At 41.0% G+C, this 14,703-nt stretch overlaps 1 protein-coding gene across 1 annotated transcript in view; it reads left to right on the top strand.

Annotated features, from left to right (window-relative positions):
* The window catches only part of Sgk1 (serum/glucocorticoid regulated kinase 1), a 116,448-nt gene that overhangs the window by 58,490 nt on the left and 43,255 nt on the right, over positions 1 to 14,703 (top strand). The window lies entirely within an intron of this gene.

Genomic DNA, 14,703 nt, shown 5'->3' with positions numbered 1-14,703 from the left:
GGGGGGGGAGGTTTAGTAAGCTAGAGAAGGGTGAGGAAAAACACCCCATAAGAACACTTATGGAGCACTTACACCAGGGCCTGGGGATATGGACTCATGTAGGAACTGGAGAGTAAGCAAGGTGTAGCTTGGTATTCTGATCACTAAGGGTTTTCAGAAGGTATCTTTAACTCTTCCTTCCTCAGGAAATGCGGATCCATTTAGTGAATCGATCACAGGAGCCATTGTCTATTTATTCCTATTTATTCCTATGTGTCTTGTAGGAATAAGGAATAGAAAAGAAGAATTGAATTCCTGAAATTCTTCCACTGGAGATTGATGACTTTGGATTGAGATTTATGGCTCTAACCATAAGGATAAAAAATGTTGGAGATTTATTACAGTAAGCTGGCTTCTTGCTTTGCAAAGAGAGACAAAGATTACAGCCTTAAGAGAGGAGATTTTGTTCGTTTGTTTGTACAGACATATTTAAATGGTCTTTGATTTTTAAATTGCATTCATTTTTCTGTGTGAGGGGTAGGGTCTGTCTGTGCCAGGACCTTTGTATGGAAGCCAGAGGACACTTTTTTGGGAGTCTGTTATCTTTATTGACTTAAGTTTTCAGGGTTGCCCCCCCCCTTTTTTTTTGGTTTTTCGAGACAGGGTTTCTCTGTAGCTTTGGAGCCTGTCCTGGAACTAGCTCTTGTAGATCAGGCTGGCCTCGAACTCACAGAGATCCTCCTGCCTCTGCCTCCCGAGTGCTGGGATTAAAGGTGTGCGCCACCACTGTCCGGCATGATTGGCACTTTTAACAATGACTAGAGTTCTCAGTTTTAAAATAGAACAGGGATTACAAAGATGAGTGTGAAATGGGAACATACTTTACTTACCAAAAGTGTTCCTGTGTAGTTACAGGATCAGGTAAAATCAAGAGATGGGAGAGTTGCAAGCCTCAAAAGTAATGGTGGGTGAAGAGAAAGGTAGACAGAGAGAGCAGGAGAAGCCTTTGGATGTGAGTCAGCTACAATCCTCTTTGCCTTCCGCTCCAGAACTCCCCCTGGTCTCTTTGAGAGGCAAGGCCCACTTTGACCAGAGCTTCTAAATTCTCTATGCTGAAGTTAATCATCTACACGTGAACAAGAAGATATACAGAAGCAAAGGACAATAGATGTTCCCAAGATGCTTCTATTTTTAATTGTAGTTACTATTTAAGATTTCATTTTTAAGTGTGTGTGGGGGGAAGGGGGTGTAGGAGGCATACCTGTGGAAGCCAGAGACATTGGATCCCCCTGGAAATGGACAATTGTGTGGGGGCTACCTGGCACGGGTGTTGGAAACTGAACTTGAGTTCTCTCGAAGAGCAGTGCTTTCTCTTAATTTGCTCAGCTACCTCCCCAGCCCACGTCTGTTTGTTTTTGGGACAAGGTCTCATATATCCTAGGCTGGCCTCCAACTTACTGTATAGCCAAGGGTGTGCTGATCCTTCTGGCTCTGCCTCTGGAGTGCTGGGATTACTGGCAAATTTGTGTGTTGCTCGGATCAAATTCAGATCTTTGTTCATGGTAGTCAGGCAGGTACTCCTATAGACTGAGCCATGTCTTCAGTCCTGATAATGATGGTATGGACTCTTTATCAGTGTTGAGAATGCCTGAGTGCGTAGTTCATGTCTATAATCCTAGCATTTGGGAATCTGAAAGTGGATGATTGCTACAAATATGAGTCCTAGGTCGCCCTAGACTACAAAGCCAAAACTTGTCTAAAAAAAAAAATCTAAACTGAGCCATTAATTTCACATTAATGAGCCATTAATATGGCAATATGGCTTAGTGGTAAGGATACTGATGCCAAATCCAAGAACCTGAGTCCAATCCTTTGTTCAATCCCTGTTGGCAGGAGAGAATTGACTTCAAGTTGTTCTCCTATACACACACACACACACACACACACACACACACACAATGTAAAGAAAAACAATACAAACAACAACCAAATACTTGCATGTACTAGCATTAAAGACTGGACCTGGACACATCTGAGTGCACCCTCTTGGTTACTCTTACTGAAGATGAACAGGAGTGATTTCCCATAGGTTTGGAAGGTAAACAGAACCAGCCTTCCCTTGGCTGGGTATCCTTGCCTTTTAGCAACTGTGCTAATCAGAGCCGTGCTTCCTGAGACACACAAAGGAAAAAAATCAAAGCAGCACTGGACGAAGTGGTTCATTTTTTTGTTTGTTTGTTTGTTTGTTTTATCAGCAACTTTTATAAAATTTGCATTCCCATTTTCCTCACAGTTGAAATCCTAGCAGTTCTGAGGACTCGGTTGTTTATCAAAGATGCCCGCAAAGTCACTGGCCGGTTTCACAGATTGAGTCTGAGCTGTGTGCATGTCATGAAGTCCCGTAATGGATGGGTCATGGCTATTATTGATGACAATATTAAGTCAGAAATGCCAAAGAGAAGCGTATTAAAAACAAAAATGCCCGGGTCTATTTTACAAACGTATGAGCTGAAAAGATACGCAACCTCAATCCTGGAGTGAACTGCATGGCACAAAGTTGTCTCTGACTTCTGTGCTCATAGTAAGGATGGCTGCTGTTACTCAGGGACACATGACTCAGGAATTTACTGCATGGTATATCCATGTAGTGCCTATTGCTGCAATCAGCCAAGCTACACAGTCTTATCTAAACACAAATAACCATGTTATTAACCCCAGGCACAAACACCCACGGCTCCATACCTAGAAGACGAGCAAGTTGAGGCTAACACGGCTCCCTTCTTCATGACATGGACCACGTCCTTAATTCATAAATATGTGTTTTCCCCCTATTGAACAGCTCAGAAGTACTGAATGCCATTTTGAGTCCTTTGTTTGTGACTTTGTGCAGGCAGACTTTACAGAAGTCCTTTGGCAGGTGTAAACTTTGCATGGGGGCCATGTAGTTGATGAGCAGTGATAGTTACTGCTTCACAATTGACATACAGGCTGTTTTGTCAAGAGAATGTGTCCCCTCTGCTGTAGAGGGTTTTATTTTTCTTATTTTCACACCTTCCATTTAAAAAGTGTTCTCAGAACTGTTACCCTGTCCTGGTGACTCTGTAGGAGCTGGGAAGGGCTAAGCAAGGGTGCTGACAGAGGGTTAAGCAGGAGGCTATGAGAGATAAGAATGTTTGGACCAGCCCATCATGCTGTGGACATATTGCTTTTTTTTTTTTTTTTTTTGAGACTGAGCCTCACTATGTAGCCATGGCTGACTTACAACACTGTAGACCAGGCTGGCCCTGAACTCATGAAATCTGCCTACCTCTAGGCATGAACTCATGAAATCTGCTGAGAATAAAGGTGTGTGCTACTACACCCAGTAGAATTTTTTAAATATTTTTTTTATGATTTATTTAACTTTATTTTATGTGCATTGGTGTGAGGTTGTCAGATCCCCTGGAACAGGAGTTACAGACAACCCTCAACTGCCATGTGGGTCCTGGGAATTGAACCTGGGTCCTCTGGAAGAGGAGTCAGTGCTTTTAACTGCTGAGCCATCTCTCCAGTACAATTTTTTTTTTTTTTTGAAGATTAGGGATGTAGCTTGATTGGTAGAGGCTTTTGTAGCATCTATAGTTGCCTGGATTCACTACCCAGCACCATATAAACCAGGCATATTGATGGATGAATTCTTTTCCAGAACTTGAGATGATAAACAGTCTCAAAAATAAATACTTAATTAATCACTGGTCCTTGTATGTGTCAAGTCCATCCTTACCGGTTTACTTGGGTTCCTCTGTTTACAATTTTTTTAATATTTATTTATTTATTATTTATATAATATTCTGTCTCTGTGTATGCCTGCAGGCCAGAAGAGGGCACCTGACCCCATTACAGATGGTTGTGAGCCACTATGTGGTTGCTGGGAATTGAACTCAGGACCTTTGGAAGAACAGGCAATGCTCGTAACCTCTGAGCCATCTCTCCAGCACCCTCGGTTTATAAATTTAATAATAAAGTCTTCACAGTGTTGCTGTAAGGTTTAAGTGAGATGTCTGGATGCAGACTTAACTTCTTTCTTCCTCCATTCTTCTCATACTTCTTCCTCAGCTCCCTCATCATAAATAAATAAAAATAAACATAAAGAAACCAAATAACTGGGTGTTGGTGGCGCATGCCTTTAATCCCAGCACTCAGGAGGCAGAGGCAGGTGGATCTCTGTGAGTTCAAGGCCAGCCTGGTCTACAGCCTGGTTCAGGACAGGCTATAAAGCCACCTGTCTTGAAACCCTGCTTGAAAAACCAAAAAAAAAAAAAAGAAAAAAAAGCTATAAAGCCACCTGTCTTGAAACCCTGCTTGAAAAACCAAAAAGAAAAAAAAGAAAAAGAAAAGAAAAAAAAAAAACAAACAAACAGACCTATCATGAAAACCAGACTACAGATATGAGCTATGGGCACAGTGCCCCACCTGTCATGGTCTCTTCCTTGCCCTGTGTTTCCATTGGACAGGAGCTTTGTTTGTCAAAGGGCTGTGTTCTGGATCTTTTTGCTCAGCAAAAACAGAATCAGAAAAAGAAAGGAAACCGCAAAGCATTCGCATCATTGAAGAGCTGAGATTGCTGCAATTTTCACAGTGTAGAGACTTACCAGTCAACGGTCTTATTTCTAGACACGCATGCCATTTAGCTAACTCTCCAGCCTTAGGGTTTCTATTGCTGTGACAAAAAACCATGACCAAAAAGCAAGCTGGGGTGGGAAGATTTATTTGGTTTATACTTCCTGCCATATTGCTGTTCATCATCGAAGGAAGCCCAGAACAGGAACTCAAACAGGAATCTGGAAGCAGGAACTGATGCAGAGGCCACGGAGGAGGGCCGCTTACAGGCTTGACCCTGGTGGTTTGCTCAGTCTGTTTTCTTAGCAAACCCAGGATCACCGGCCCATAGATGGCCTCTCCCAAAATGGACTGGACCCTCCCCTAACAAGCACTGATTAAGAAAATGCCTTACAGCCTCCTTTCAGCAACCTTAGTGTCAAGTTGACAAAGACTGTCTCACAAAAGCAAACGCATGCGAAGGAAAGCAATGGACTACCCTTACATGCGTATGTATAGGCACACATGCACTACGGTTTTAAAAATAATTATCACTTATAGATTAATGAGAATATCTTGGGATTTTGTTGATATGTTTTTGTCTTTTGTTCTACAATAGGGTTTCATTTAGCCCAGGCTGACCTTGAACTCCTAATTTAAAAGAGACCCGGCCTTGAATGCTGATCCTCCTGCCTCTCTGTTTCCTGTAGGATTATAGATGTACCACACCTTGGTTCGGTTTGATGAGCTTTCCAAGAACAAGTTGGTCTATATCTTTCATTAGGTCAGGAGTAATGAACAGTAGAGATGGGAAAATCACAGATAATTTGATTTCTGCAAGGATCATACTGTGCAGCTGTAAGGCAGAATGAAAATGTTTCCAAGTAGCCGGGCGATGGTGGCGCACGCCTTTAATCCCAGCACTCGGGAGGCAGAGGCAGGCGGATCTCTGTGAGTTCGAGACCAGCCTGGTCTACAAGAGCTAGTTCCAGGACAGGCTCCAAAACCACAGAGAAACCCTGTCTCGAAAAACCAAAAAAAAAACATGTTTCCAAGTGTCATAATGAACCGGTCCGGCTATACTTGATCATTCATTTTTAAATACACCTTCAGCCCAGATAAGTTAAAAAGAAAACTTAATCTTTAGAGCATGACAAGTGCTATATTTTTATTTTTTATATTTTTAAAGGGGGTAATGAGACTGTGTCTCATTTTATAGTTTTAAAGGGGGTAATGAGACTGTGTCTCATGTAGCCCAGGCAAATCTAGAAGTCAAAATGTCGTCTTGAACTGCCTTTGCTTCCCACCTGCTGAGATTAAAGGTATGCACCACTACTCCATATTAGTTATTTTCTTACTAATCCTTCACCATCAATTTTATATTCCTCAAATCCAAATAGAAGGACTAAAAGCTTTTAAAAGATAAATATTAGTAGGAACAGAAAGAGAGAATATCCATATATACTAGTTTTTACAGTTTCATTGTATAAACGTGCTATATTGGATTGTGTAATGTAAGGACTTTTTCCATACAAGTATATATTGTACTTAAACATTTTTATTTAAAAGATTATAGAATAAAGTGGGAAGTCATTGAACACACAGGAATCTAGCATTCACAAGGTTCAGAGAGGGAATGTGTGCTTGAGGCTAGCCTGAGCTGCACAATGAGACCTTGTGTCAAAAAAAAAGAGAAAAAAAGAAAAGAAAAAAGAACATAAAAATCATTTTATGTTCATGTATGTGCATGTGTGTGTACAAGCATTGGAGGCCAATGGACAAGTATGACTGATCTTCCTTAGGTGCTGGCTACCTTGGGGATTTTGTTTGGTTGATTTTGTTTCTTGAGACAGAGTGTCTTATTGGCCTAGAATTCACAAGTACAATAGGCTGGCCATTGAGCCCCGAAGATCTGCCTGTCTCTGTCATCTCTGCAATCACAAGCAGCCGTTAGCTCACCTAGCTTTTTATGTGGGTTCTGGAGGGACTGATCAAGGGTCCTCACAAGCACTTTCATACTTAGCTGTCACTCAATCCTCAAAATATTTTCTGTAAACTTTCAAAATGTTGAGCTGTTAAGACTAAAAAGGGCCCAAGCTTTTCAAGTTATCCAGCTTCATTTTAGATTAAAAACCAACCAGACCCCAGAGTTGAGGAGGGGCGCAAAGGCAATAGGAATTATAGAAAAAAAAAAAAAGCCAATAAAGGCAGCAGGATATTCCCAGGCTCCTTTGGAAAGCGATTGATTCCATGTTTCTTATCTGTAGTTCGGTGGTGGGTTTGGAGCCAGGTCAGCGAGTGAACGTTTGCGCACATGTATTTTTCCGCATCATTTGGCAGCTGGGAAGCTGGGGTATTATCGGAGGGAAGCGTAGGGGCTGCTTTTCATAATAGCACAATACGGTGCTTTCTGCTGGGTGGGACTCTCTGTCCAGATTTCCTTTGTACCAGATGGCGGTCCCCCAAAGCCCAAAACTCCTGGGATCATTCAGATTCCAGATGTGCTGGCTCCTGTAGTTCAGCTGTTAGGGAGGGCAGCGCTCTCCGAGCCAAGCCAGCCATTAAGACTCTTCAAAATTATGGGAGATGCACTTCTAATATATCTGGTCACCTTTCATTTCTGATTTTGATCGGCAAAAGAAGCACTATGCGGGATTTTAAAATATTCAGATTCTAAGCAGATCCTGCTTTGAGGATAATGCAGAAATGAACACCAGACAGGACCTTATTCCCGGGTCCCTGGCTTCACAGCATCTCTTTCTTAATTCATCAGACTTGTCCTGAATCCAATTATGCTCTTTCCATTTGGCCAAATAATTCATTTTGTCCACTTTGATATTAGAAAAAAAAAGTATTCGCTTTAATGTGTTCCAGATTGGAGATGCTTATTAAGGCTGCTCTGCCTTATTTCCCTGTTGTACCAATTAAAGATACTAATTATTCAAGTGCTTGTATCCCAGGACCATCATTCCACGCATTAAAGTTTTTGAAGGAATCAAATTTAAAAAAAAAAAAAAAGAAAAGAAAGAAAGACTGATTTGGGGAATCAGCCTCATTTTAAAGTGTTTTATGTGAGTTTATTAGGCTGAAACTCTATGGTCCCTAGTCTGTTTTGGGAGACGGCCTTGTAGGAAGGAGTCATCAGAGTCCCCAACTTTATTACAGCATGACTGTTATGGTGTCTGAAAAGGGACATACCTTGATGGAGCTGCCAATAGGGTTCCACATGATGTTTCCATATCTACTCCTTCTCATCTCTACCAGAGAGTTCAAACTATTCTCTAAGACAGTGGCCACTTTCAGAATTCATAAATCAACCCCATCTTTTGTTCTCATGGGGGGGGGGTAGTCCAGGTCTGTGTGGGCAGGAAGCAGGCTATTTTCTTTTCTGATGTAAAATGGGGCAGAATGTAAGAAGATGATCTTCCCAGCTGGAAGGCAATCTTTTCCCAGAGATGTGGTAAAAAATCTTTGCTAAAACTTTCCAGAAAAATATCTCACCCAGTCAGGGCAGCAAAAGGGAAGATCATACTGGGGAAGGATGCGGATACATTGTTATTACTATTAACTTTGTAGTATGTGGGTTATTCATGGCAAGTTTGTTCTCATTTAAATGAGGCTAAAAGCACATACTTCATTTACCCCCTCTGATACCCTATTGCTTGAGAGAAGAGAATATTTTTTGGTAGAAAGCTGTTTCAATGGGGTCAGACAATGTGCCAAGGTTTAGAAAACAAAGCTACAATAAGAAGCCACTTTCCTTTAAAAACTGTGTATAAATGGAATTTAATTTATGAAAGTGAATCCAGGGACATTGGATTCCAAAACTGTAAGGCATTCACTCAACCAAGAGTTCATTCGTAAAGAATACAGCGGCAGCCTCTGGAACATTTATGGTGGACGCCTTGTGGTCCAAATGTCACTAACAAAAAAGTCTGCCTGATGGCTTCCACCTGCACCCATGAGCACGGACATTAGCAGCCTTCTGAGTTGTGACAAGAGCCCGAGTCCAACATGCGGAAAACCATGATTGGCGTAATTATCTAAAATAAGAAATCTCTTTAACCTTCAATATTTAGAATAAAGCTATTTTAGATACTTGAATTGCTGGCAAGACACCTCAACAAGCCATCCCTTAATGAATTTTTAAAATTGTTTATCTCAGGCTGTGGATGGAAACAGCAAATGAAGAAGCTGCAGTTGTGGGAGAAGAAATTACTTCCTGTTATGTAAGATGTGCTGGAACAGAATTATATGTCTCTTTTTTTTTTTCCCCCTTAAGATACAAGGTATCATGGCAATTCTGGCTAACCTGAAACTTGTAGCAATCCTCCTGCTTCTGCATGCAGAGAGCTAACGTCATAGATAAATACTATTATAGCCAGCTGATAATTTGTTTGTTTGTTTTTTCGAGACAAGTTTTCTCAGTAGTTTTAGTGCTTTGGTGCCTGTCCTGGAACTAGCTTTTGTAGACCAGGCTGGCCTCGAAGCACAGAGATCCACCTGCCTCTGCCTCCCGAGTGTGGGGATTAAAGGTGTGTGCCACCACCACCAGGCTCAAACCCTCATGTTTTAAAGTTTTGTGGCTATGTTTAGAAAAGAAATTGATTAAAAATAATTGAAGGCTGAAGAGATGGCTGTTCTTTCAGAGGACCCAGGTTTGACTCTCAGAATCTACATAATGGCCCACGATAGGAACACAAGTCCCCAAGGGTCCAACATCTTCTGGCCTTCTCAGACACCAGGCACATACATGGTACTCAGGCATATATGCAGGCAAACACCTATAAAATGATATAATAACTTTAAATAAAGAAATAACCTAACTCATTAAATGAAACACTTGATTTTGTGTTTTTATATGCACATATACTTCTTATAGTTAAATCTTCTTTAAGGTTTTTATGCAGAGTTCCATTATTTGAAAGCAATCCCCTGGTTTTTCTGCATGTTTTGGTCTTTCATCTTGCCCCCTTGCTCTTCACATCCCCCTTCCTTTGCAAAGCTGGGTTGATTTGCTCCAGAGCTGTTCTTAACTCCTAGACTTCAGGAAGTTCTTCAGGAACCTTAACCTTAGCCCTGGAGGGCATGTGAGAGTTTACATAACACATCCCTTAGTCTTGAAGAATCTCCTGAGGAAGATGTTATCTTGTTTTTCCTTGGCTCAAGAGAACATTCCAGAACCTAGGCCTGCACTTCATTGTGTCATCTTTTTAGTCTGACTCTGTTTACCCTCTACTTCAGCACTAGCCTGTTTTGTGTTAGACTCCGAGAAGATAACCAAGCGTTTCTCAGAAAGAAAAAAAAAATCTCTAAAATCAGGGCGTGGTGGCACACATCTTTAATCCTAGCACTTGGGAGGCAGAAGCAGGCAAGGTTCTTGGCTACATAGTCCCTCAGCCCTACATTTATGAATGGTTTTGATTCTTTAAGGTTCTTACTAATTCAGTAATTTGTTTAAATTTAGAATAATTTTTAGTATAAATGATAAGGGTGTTGATAAAGCATGGGAGCTATATAGAAATTATGCCTACATCAGAAAACCCTGGGTTTTGTTTCTCTATTTTTTTTTTTTTTTTACATTTTTCTTTTACTCCTTATTGGGTGAATTCCTAATTTTGCGTTTTCCCAGAAAATTTCTGGTCAAAATAATCTTTTTGTTGTTTTTGTTGTTGTTGTTTTGATCTTTTGAGACAAGATTTCTCTGTATAACAGCCCTAGCTGTCCTGGAACTAGCTCTGTAGACCAGGCTGACCTCGTACTTACAGAGATATACCTACCTCTGACTCCTGAGTGCTGGGATTAAAGGCATGCACCGCTACCACCTGGTCAAAATATTATTTTAAAATCAGAAGTTATCTGCATAATACTGATAAGACAACAATGCCAATTTCACTTGCCATTCAGTGGGATTATAATAAAACAATTTTAGGGATGTTTTGGGCATTTAAATCCAATGTCTATTGTTTTCTCCCCTTCATCTTCCTTTTCTTTTTGGGGGAAAGCTGTCTGAAAGTGGTGGCAACGTAGTAAGTGTGCCATTTGGCGTTCATTCATCCCATTCATCCCCCTGGGAGTTGAGGTCTTTAGAACAATAGCCAACGGTAACCTTGTCCGGCATGCTGTGTTAAAACGTGCCTCCCTGGCAGGTGGGTTGACTTTGGGGAAGAGTGCATGGGAAAATTAGCCAACAAAAGTTGTGAGTAAAGCCTCACAGTAAAGTTGTGAGGAAATCGTCATAGTGGAACATTGACACTCTCTGTCTCCTTTCTCCTGATGACACAGAACGAACTGAGGAATAAGTGTCACACAGCCCTATTTTTGTACAAGTCCAGAGAAAGCACTGCTCCAAGTTGGAATTAAAGACTGGGAGGGAGATGTACCTGCATGCAAGGTCCCCCAACACTTGCTGCTGGGAGGAGTATAAGGTTATCATTTCCATCACACAACAGTTATTTCTTTATTTGCTGCCTTACATTATAGCTTTTGCCAAAGGTGGCTTTTGTTTCTCTTCTCCTAAATATCAACAGACCCGACCTTCGCTTTTTTTTTGTTTGTTTAAGTTCCTGAGATAGGTAGCCATTTAACTAAAGCTAACCTGGAATTTGTTCTGATCCTTTCTCTAGGAATGCCCAAACTATATGTCATTCTGAATGTTTAATCTGGTGCCCAAGGATTCATGTTTGCTAGACAGGCACTAGACCAAACTCAGATATCTCCCCAGTCCAAATAGCTGTTCTGTTTGCAATAAAATATGAAAGACAAATAGGCAAGTCAGGCATAAGGGAGAAGGTGAGAGATTGGCTCACGAATATAGATAGTAGATAATTTTGAAATCCGAAAGAGAGCACATGTTAAATATTTGTAATTGTGTGCATGTGAGCAGGTGTGTGCATATATATACAGAGGCCAGAGGGTAATTTTGCAGTCGGTTCTCTCTCTCTACCCTGACATGGGTTCTGGGGATAGAACTCGGGTTTCCAGGATTCCTTTAGTGCAGAGCCATCTAGCTCATAGGCCCCTGATTTCTTATTTGTTTGTTTGTTTGTTTTTAAATTGTGGTACAAGGGCTTGGAGGTGTGTGCTTGTAATCCCAGAACTTGGGATGTGGAACCAGGGAAATCAAAAGTTGAAGGGCTCATAATGAGTTTGAGATCAGGGCTGGCTACAGGGAATTCTGTCTTAATAGAAAAATAATTTGAGAACCTTGGATATAAAAGAAAAACATTCTAAGGATCTCAGTAAGCATTGATTCTTAGAGTCATCTTCAAAACAGTTTTATATCATGATTCCTTTTACTAAACATGCTATGGATAATACTTCTCCATATTATTAAAACCTCTTCATAGCAGGTGGATGGTCCCATAACTGTGATTTCAGGGTATAAGAGGCTGAGGCAGGAGGATACAGAGTCTCCGGAAGGCCAGCTGGGTTACATAGAGACACAGTGTCTCAAAACAAACACAAAGGCCAGGAGCTGCGGTAACCTTGACCTTCAATCCCAGCACTCAGCAGGCAGAGGCATTTGGATCTGTGTGTGTTCCAGGTCAACCTGGTCTACAGTGAGTTCCAGGACAGCCAGGGATACACATAGAGACCCTGTCTCAAAATAAAACAAAAACAAACACTAGCAAATAGTTTGTAGGGAACACGTTAATTCTTATATACCATATTTACTCAGTCATTTTTTATTTAAGTCAAGTACTAGGTTAAGTTGCTTACAGTAATCTGTTTTTGTTCTGATTGTTATTTTTGGTAAGGGGCTGGCCTTGAACCTTTGAACCTTCTGCCTCAACTTTCTGGGCACTGGGATTATAGGTTTGCCACTTAGCCCAGCCAGGTTTATAAATTACATTTTTAGATTCATGAATTGTTTATTAGGACAAATTACCCAAATTGAGATACATGGGGTAAGATTATTGAACATCTTAAAGCTCTCGGAACATAATGGCTTTCAAAAAACTTTTAAAAATTAATGTTAAACAGTCTGTGAGAATGTTTGCTTTTACCAAACCTGCATTGAAATGTTGCTATTTTAAAAATTAGGTCTGTATATTATCTAGATACCATTTTCTTTTCTAAATATAGACAGTCTAATTAAATACCATTATCAGTAGCCCATGTCTTTACATGGGAAAGAAAGACAATTGTGCAATATTTGAGCTCTATGGATTAAACGTTTCCCCCCTCCTCTCCCCTGGCTTTGCTGTGTATTTCCTAGTGGTTTGGGAGGCTGTGCTGATGAACTGCACCAGCAATCTTGGAGGCAGGTTTTCCACAGTATCCAGAGCTAAAGCCTCACTCGTCTGCAGGAGAATTACATAAATTGCAGCATGCTGAGCTGTGGTCCTCCAGTCTTTCTCAGCATCTAATTATTGCAAGGTCAGATCCTATTAATCATCACCCAGATGGGCAGCACGCTCATATCCTGAACAAATTTTTTTTTCATAAAGATATTTCAGTGGTTTAAGCTGAGAGAACCAAGCTTTGAAAAGTGAAGTGCCTAGCTCAAGAAAGAAATTCCAAATATTTGTTTAAACTACATTTTTTTATTTACCTATTGTGTGCACATCTCTGTGGGCATGTGTGGAGGTCAGTAAAGAATTTAAAGTTCTCTCTTTCTACCATATGGGGGACTTGAACTCAGGTTTTCAGGCTTAGCAGCAAGTGCTTTAACCTGTTGAGCCATCTTTTTGGCCCCAAAGATTTTGATGAAGTTTTTTTTTTTCTTTTCTTCTTAAAACCTAACTTCCCCCTCCTGAACTTGAGACCTCATTCTTGCTATTTTCCGCATTGAACAAAGCCCCAAACTGTATGTGCTAACACACACCCATACACAGAAGCCACGTGGAATAACTGCCCACGTATACGTGCATGTATACGTGCACTGGCATTTTCCTGAAAGAACCCTCCAGAAACTTGCTATCGTGGTCAGTAAGCGTGGGGACACATCTTCTCTTCCCTGACTGTGCATGTTGTCTGATGGGAGGACCTTTCAAAATCATGTTAGTCTAAAACCGGATCGCTTTCATGAATGTTCCGAAGAGAGATTCGTCCGTTTCCTGTAAGAAACTCATCAGTTGTGAGACATCTCGACGGAATCAAGACTTTTGTGTGCTTATACAATGGAGGCAACGGAACAGAATGACTTTAGCAGATGTGTAAGTGGGAGTCTGCTCTCACTTATTTTCCTTTGTGCCCTCGAAAGCTATCATTGTGCTGGAGTCCACGGGAAGGGTAAGGCGGGTTTGCCCAACAAGATGAGGTGACTTGAGCATAGCAGATGGGAAAACAAGGGTCCACATATCCCTCTTTTATCTCTCTTCTGTGTCCCCCACCACGAGTAACAACAGCCAGCAAAGGACTTCTTTTCATCCCATAGCAAACGACACTCAGAATTTGGGGGGCGGGGGTGACCTTGAGGTGTGCTGAAATAAGGTAGTATAAACATTCTCTGTGTCTCTCTATGCAGGAGCGACTTATGGTTTAGAGCAGAGGCCCCTCATAATATATACACACAAGTAAGACAGATGCTTCTCAGCTACACCTTATTTATTTGCTTATTTTGGCTTTTTGAGTCAAGGCTTCTCTCTGCCTCCCCCTCCTCCCCCGCTGATACCATCCTCTTGAGGCAGCTGCAATCTTCCCCTCTCAAGCTCCTGAGTGCTCAGGTGGACAGATGGATGCAGCCACGCCCAGTGTACCATTCATCCACTTAGCAGATACCCATCAATCGGCTATTCTGTTCTGTGTTTGTATGCGGCTGGGCTAAGACACTAGGGCTGGTATCTGAATAATGCAAGAAGCAGTCTCTCTGGCAACATCCAAATGACAAATAATAAGCAATAATGATGCTTTGTTTTATTCAAGAAGCACAGTTTTTTGCTTTCTCTCCCTCTACTGTTTTTTATTTCTATGCCCTAGAAGTAAAGACTTTGCCTTAATTGTTCTTCAAACACAGCTTTTTGAAGGGGGTGCATTTTGTTTTGTCATCATTATTTTCCCAAAAGAAACTGATCATTCAAACAATTGATTTTGTACCATTTAGGAAAAAAGCAAATACTATATATATATACCACTGTTTGAGAAAGTCACCATTTTATACTCAAGCAGTGGTATTTTAAGAAGAGGAAACTCATGTTACAT

The sequence above is a fragment of the Microtus ochrogaster genome, linkage group LG4, assembly GCF_000317375.1.
Source record: "Microtus ochrogaster isolate Prairie Vole_2 linkage group LG4, MicOch1.0, whole genome shotgun sequence".
In the NCBI taxonomy this organism is placed as follows: domain Eukaryota; kingdom Metazoa; phylum Chordata; class Mammalia; order Rodentia; family Cricetidae; genus Microtus; species Microtus ochrogaster.
This window is presented reverse-complemented; position numbering and strand designations above follow the sequence as displayed.